This window comes from Amblyomma mixtum, chromosome 5 (assembly GCF_055824585.1).
Source record: "Amblyomma mixtum isolate Tamu chromosome 5, ASM5582458v1, whole genome shotgun sequence".
NCBI classification, from domain to species: domain Eukaryota; kingdom Metazoa; phylum Arthropoda; class Arachnida; order Ixodida; family Ixodidae; genus Amblyomma; species Amblyomma mixtum.
The window spans coordinates 130,451,554-130,457,784 of NC_143016.1; positions in this window are offsets into that span (position 1 = coordinate 130,451,554).

The window sequence follows — 6,231 nt, forward strand, 5'->3', positions numbered from 1 at the left end:
TGTGTGCAGTGCGCGGTGGTGTTGCGCGTTTCTTATTTAGTTAGGGAGCGTGCTTCCCCCGCTGTCACCCAGACTTCGCGCACTTTTAGTGGGAAGCTCCCAGACACCCTTAGAGCGTGTGGGGGTAGCAGTCTCGGACTCGAAGGAGATGCCCTCGACTCAGCGTGGCAAACTCAGCGGAGACCAGCCACCAAGTGACAAGAGGTTTTTGGGCGTTCGGTGCCCAGCTTTCGCTGGTCGCAAGCCAGAGAATGGGTCGGAGCGAAAGGTTCACAAAACAAAACAAAGTTTATATAGCAACGAGACGATACAGAGGATTACACAATCACTAGTACAGACACATACAAAGTGATTAATTGAACAATGCAACACGTGCAAAGTTAAACTCGAGAGAGAATACAATTCAAAGGCAATATTGCACCTAAAGTGCACTAACACAAGAGAGAAAGGTAAACAAACAAAACACAATTTGTTCACCGGGCACTGCGGCAGTCCGACGACCAGAGTTCCATGACGATGCCGTCCCGCAGACTGGCGAACGTTGCCTCGTTGGTCCGATGCTGGCCGAGTGGTGTTTTCCCGGGAGTCGAACGGGCGCGCTTCGATGAAGCTTAAACGGCGGTTCGGACTGACTGATAGCGGTCAACGTCCTCTTTTATAGGCTCGCTCTCCCGTCTGTTTGTTGTTCGCGCCCGAGTAGGCGCGCACATACACGCAGCATTGGCAGTGCTGTCTCCCTTTCCTCTTCTCACCGGCCGCGCGTCCCCATTGGTCACAGGTCGCGGGTCGCATCTCGAAGTTTCGAGCGTGTTCTTGAGTGGCGCCGACGCCGACGGGCGAGGGGGGATGTGTCTTAGTGCACGCAAGGCTACGCCCTTTCCCCCCGTCAGCTGTAGAACCGACTCGTCTGTTCCAGAGAATTCGGCGTGGATGACTCATTCCTTCGGCGCACGCCATGGCGGTGGAGAGAGAGGCACGCGCTCGGCGGGGCTTTCTCTCTCTCCCGTTGGGCTCGCGCCGGCTAGACGCCGTGCGCGCGGCGGTTTTTCTTTGTTTGTTTCTAAAATGCGCCGAATTTTGTGACACCCGCGGCATCCGGACATTATGGACACTGTGGACATTATTACGTGCAGTGAATGACTTTTGTTTGCAGGGTGACAGGAGTCGCCGTCGTGTCTTGAGTGATCGCTCTTCCGTAATCGAGCGACAGTATTCGCGAACTGTACTCTTGTATTTTTTGAGGGACTGTGGTCCCTTATCGTGTAACCATGGGGTCCAATAAAATTCTCTTGGAAACTTAGAAATGTTTATGGTACTTCTTTAATTGGCTCGCCTTACTGCTTAATGTCATGTGTTCTTGTAAATGTGAATGTATGTAAATAAATTTTTTTCTAAACAACTCGCTCGCGTCGCATGCCCGTCGCGCACTTTACCAGGTGCTGTGGCAAAAAAAAAAAATGGCTGAGGCTTAACTTGGTTAACCCTGGTCAGATGCGAAGCATATTGATGGCTAGGCTTGGTAATACATGGCTTTCCTTGGTTGAATACTTGGTCATTTTAATACAGCCACTAGAAGCCTTCGTCGTGGGGGAAGACAACGGCATGGCTACAGCGGAACGCCGAGTAACCCCGAGACGCGCATTGGGTGAGCGCCTGGATTGCCACGGAAGCCGCGTCCGCCTGCCCGGTGGAGCGAGCGTTTCACCTACACCGAGTGTGAACGCGCGTTCGAAATGCGCGGGAATGCCGCTCAAGGACATTCCGGTGTCTGTCCGATGGCATCGTTCTCCCTCTCCCAGCGCGTTACGGCGATCTGTCGTGACGTCATGTGTCACGTGGTATGTCACGTGGTGTGACGTCACTGTACCACGTGGTCTGCACGGCGTGCAACCACAGCGACGGCGCGAGGTGGACCCCCGTCTTCCTCTGTCGTGACGTCATGTGTCACGTGGTATGTCACGTGGTGTGACGTCACTCTACCACGGGGTCTGCACGGCGTGCAACCACAGCGACGGCGTGAGGTGGACCTCCGTCTTCCTCTGTCGTGACGTCATGTGTCACGTGGTATGTCACGTGGTGTGACGTCACTGTACCACGTGGTGTGCACGGCGCGTAACCACGGCGAAGGGCTGTAGTGTACCTCTAGTAATATGCTTCGCATAAAAGAAAGAACGGTAGGATCCTTGTCAGAAAAAATCAGGGTAAAACGGTAATCGAAATAAAGTCGGAAAATGACGTCACACAAATCGCTTCTAAAAATTGAATCCCAAGGGATCCCAGCCTGCTGAAAGGGGAGGAAGATGACGGCGGTCAAGACTCGTCTTTTTCGCCCTCTGATTCCTTGACGGGTGCCAATAAAGTTATTTCATCATCATCAGGGGGCACGTTGGCTGTGTAAAGTGCTGCAAGGCGGAAGCGTTTCCTGGCCACTGTTTGTTTTTATTTCCTTTTTGATTTTTCATATTTTGTTTTTTTATTTTCTTGCTCCTTTTCTTAATTTTATTGTTTTTTATTTTTATTTCCACATCATCTTTTTGTTTTGTTTTTGTTTATTTTCTTATTTTTATTTTCCTTTTCTTGAGTTTACTCCTTTTATTTTATTTACGAAGCCCATGCTTTCACTACATGCGCCTTTATTCATGCTGGAACCTTGAGCCTTTTAAGCAGCGACGCCGAAAGGCGGACGAATCTACCGACGCGTCTGTCGACACGGCTGCCGACGCGTCTGCTAACGACAGTATGAGGGATTAAAGGCTTTCGCCTTAATAAATCGTGCGTCTAAAGAAGCGCCGCTTGGCCTCACTTTGCAGCAGTTTTTTCTGGGCGTGGGCGGGAGAGACGGAGACTGTCGCTCGCGCGCTCCTCCGTCTTCCCAAGCGCATGGGCGGGTTTAGCCTGCCCAACCTGCGCACAACGTGCAGCGTGCTCGCTGTCCGAGGCGTCCACGACCTGGTCAGCGCCACTGACTACACAGGGAGAGGTCTTCTCGGCCACCTCCTCAGGACGTCGCGGCGGCTCCTTTTTGATTACCTTGTAGGTCCTTCAGCCGAACAGCAGCCGGGGTCCTTCCGGTATGGCTGCCGGACGGCCGAGTCTCTCACCGCTACCCTGCCCGAGGTCGACGTCTCTCAGACGCAGGCCTCCCACGTTTGCGAGCTCCTTGTCATCCAGGAGGCTACACTGGAACAGCTAGAGCGGAGCAGACGGGTGCGGTGGCGAGACTTGACGTCTCACACTCTTCCAGCAGATGTCCGCGACTTCGGCTGGCTGCGAGGCTGGAGGGTCTTGCCTACGGGAGTCCGCGTCGCAGCATGGGGCATCGCAGCCTCTTCGCGGTGTCCGCAGTGCGGCGAGACCGAGACTCTCGAGCACGCCACGTTTGAGTGTGTAGTGGCAAGAACGTTTTGGCGACTTATGTCGCGTGTTTTTTGTTTCTCTCGACGCCCGCACCAGGCCGCGAGATACGTTTGTGCGGCTATTACTGTGTGTAGGCGCCTTTGTTTTGTGGCGCCAGATAGGCGCCGCTTCCTTGCAGGGCCATGTTCCCGATGTTCCCCAGCGGGCCATGTTCCCGATGTTGCAGCGAGTGCAAGCACGCCTGTTCCAGCAGGCGTGCTTAGACAGGGTGACGCTGGCGGAAGAAGAGTTCCACCCGCTTCACCGTCGCAAGCAGGGGCCGTGTGACGGTGCGGCTCCAGCCGTATTGAGTGTCGCGCGTCAGCGTAGTGCGCGATGTTTGTGCGCGGAATTGGTGCGTGGTCTTCCTCCCGCGTGTACGGACCCTCTTGGACTCTTGTGCTTTGGACACTTTGTGTTTTGGACACTTACGTTGCTTGTGATTGCATGTGTGCGCATCGGGTGACATCTGTCGCCGTAATGTGTTTTTCTGTTCTGTAGAGGCACTGCTGTGCCTCTTATGCTCCTGTGTCCTTCTCTTCAGGGGAGAAAGTTGCTGCGGCACCCCGCGAACGCGGCAGCCATTGATAAGTTTTGCATACGACAGGACGTCCTAATAATCAATACAATAGATCAGTTAAAACCTTGTAGACTAATCTAAGCTAAGACCCGAAGGACTTTCATTCAATAATGCTTCTGGGATTTTTAGCTCACGGCCAACGCCGCCGACGCCGACGACGACATCGGCTTTTCTGCGACACGGGGCCCTTAAAGCTATCGCGTTAAAATTGCCGACGATTATGTTAATTCCTAATGCGAAATTTGAGCGCATCAGCTGTTTGAGCTTTTCAGTAGATTGAGGCAAAGAATTCGAGCAAGACATGTACGTACAATTACGGATCACTTGTCATTTTTCCCACCTATTCCTTCTTGAAGGAACACGGCACTGACGAGAATATGCTACAGAACATCAAGCAGCGTTACATCGGCAATGCAACACACGCCGACAGCAGCTTGGCATACACGGGCGAAGCGAATACCGCACTGGACGAACCCCTTACCATAGAAGAAGTCAGACACGTTGTGATGTCCGCCACAAAAAACACAACACCAAAGAAGGATGACATCACCAATGCCATGATAAGGAATCTGCATGACAATTCAATCAAAAGATTCACGGAATTCGTCAATAAACACTGGGAACAGGAGACCCTCCTGGACGACTGGCGACATGCGGAAATAGTAATGATTCCTAAGTCCGGAAAGACTTCGAAACTGGAAAACCATTTCGTTAACATCATGCTTGGGAAAAGTGTAAGAGAGTTGTGCATCACAGGTTGCAGACCCACCTTGAGGACAATGAACTCATGCCGCACACTATGTTTGTATCCCGAAAATACCTATCTACACAAAACGTTCTCCTGCAGATCAAGGAAGAGGTGCGTAATATCGTCTCAAAATATGGAGAAAACATCTTGCTCGCTCTCGATCTTAAAGCGGCCTTCGACAACGTCAGTCACAGGGCTGTGCTGGAGGGGCTCAGAAAACTGGGTTGCGGACAGAGAATATTCAACTACGTGAAAGCCTTCTTGACTAACAGAACCGCTATCATTGGAATAGGAGGCATCAGAACTGACACCTTCAACACCCCTAAAAAAGGAACACCGCAAGGCTCTGTGCTATCCCCTATGCTTTTTAACATTGTAATGATTGGCTTAGCAAGGACTGTCGAAGAAATTGAAGGAATCAGGCATGCCATCTATGCAGATGATATCACAATCTGGGTGGCAAGGGGAACCTTAGGAGAAAAACAAGAGCTTCTTCAGCGAGCAGCAGACACGGTCAACGCAAACGCCCTACACTGCGGACTTGCATGCTCCCCTGAAAAATCCGAGGTGCTCAGAGTCTACAGAAAAGGGTATGATCTGCAAAACTCCACAGATATCTACATAGGGGAAATGAAGATTCTGAAAGTATCGAAAGTTAGGATCCTTGGCATGTGGATCCAAAGCAACCGTCGTATTGATCACACGATCAGACAGCTAGCAAATACTACAGCACAGATCACCGGAATGATTGCAAGAATTTCCAACAGAAGAAGAGGTATGAAGGAGCAGGACACATGTAGGCTAGTACAGGCCCTCGTGGTCAGTAGGATCTTATACGGCATCCCCTACCAAACACCGCTCGAGCAAGAAAAGGAGCAGTTAGAGGCGATTCCTAGAAAAGCATACAAATGCGCTCTCGGACTGCCGGTCACCACTTTGACGGAGAAATTCCTTAAACTGGGCATAAACAACACAGTACAAGAAAATATGGAGGCCCACCTTCTCGTGCAGAAAACAAGACTGATGCTGTCCGCAAGGGGCAGAAACACGCTGCCGTTGCTGGGCATGAGGGACGCTTTGAAAGGAATCAACAGCACAGCGAGCGTACCAAATGAAATCAGGAGGATCATTGAGATCAGTCCGATTCCGAAAAACAAGCATCCAGATATACATAAGGCGAGAAGAAAGGCAAGATCGGAATTCCACGAAAGAAGCTTCGCCGCGGCAAAAGACGTATTATACGTTGACGCAAACACATACAGACACCGATACGGCTCGGTAGCCAGCGCGGTGGATCACTAGCTCAGGGAAATCATAAAAATTCTCACAAAAACTACTGTGCCCGGTGGTGATTAAGCATTTCAACAGATCCTTTGATGGCGCGTGCCAGTTAAGTGGGGAGGTGGCTGACACCTTCCACATGGTTTGGGCGTGCCAATCAAACACATCTATCCCCCCCACCCAAACACCACCAGACAGGACTGGGAGGCGGCCCTGCTCGGCTGTC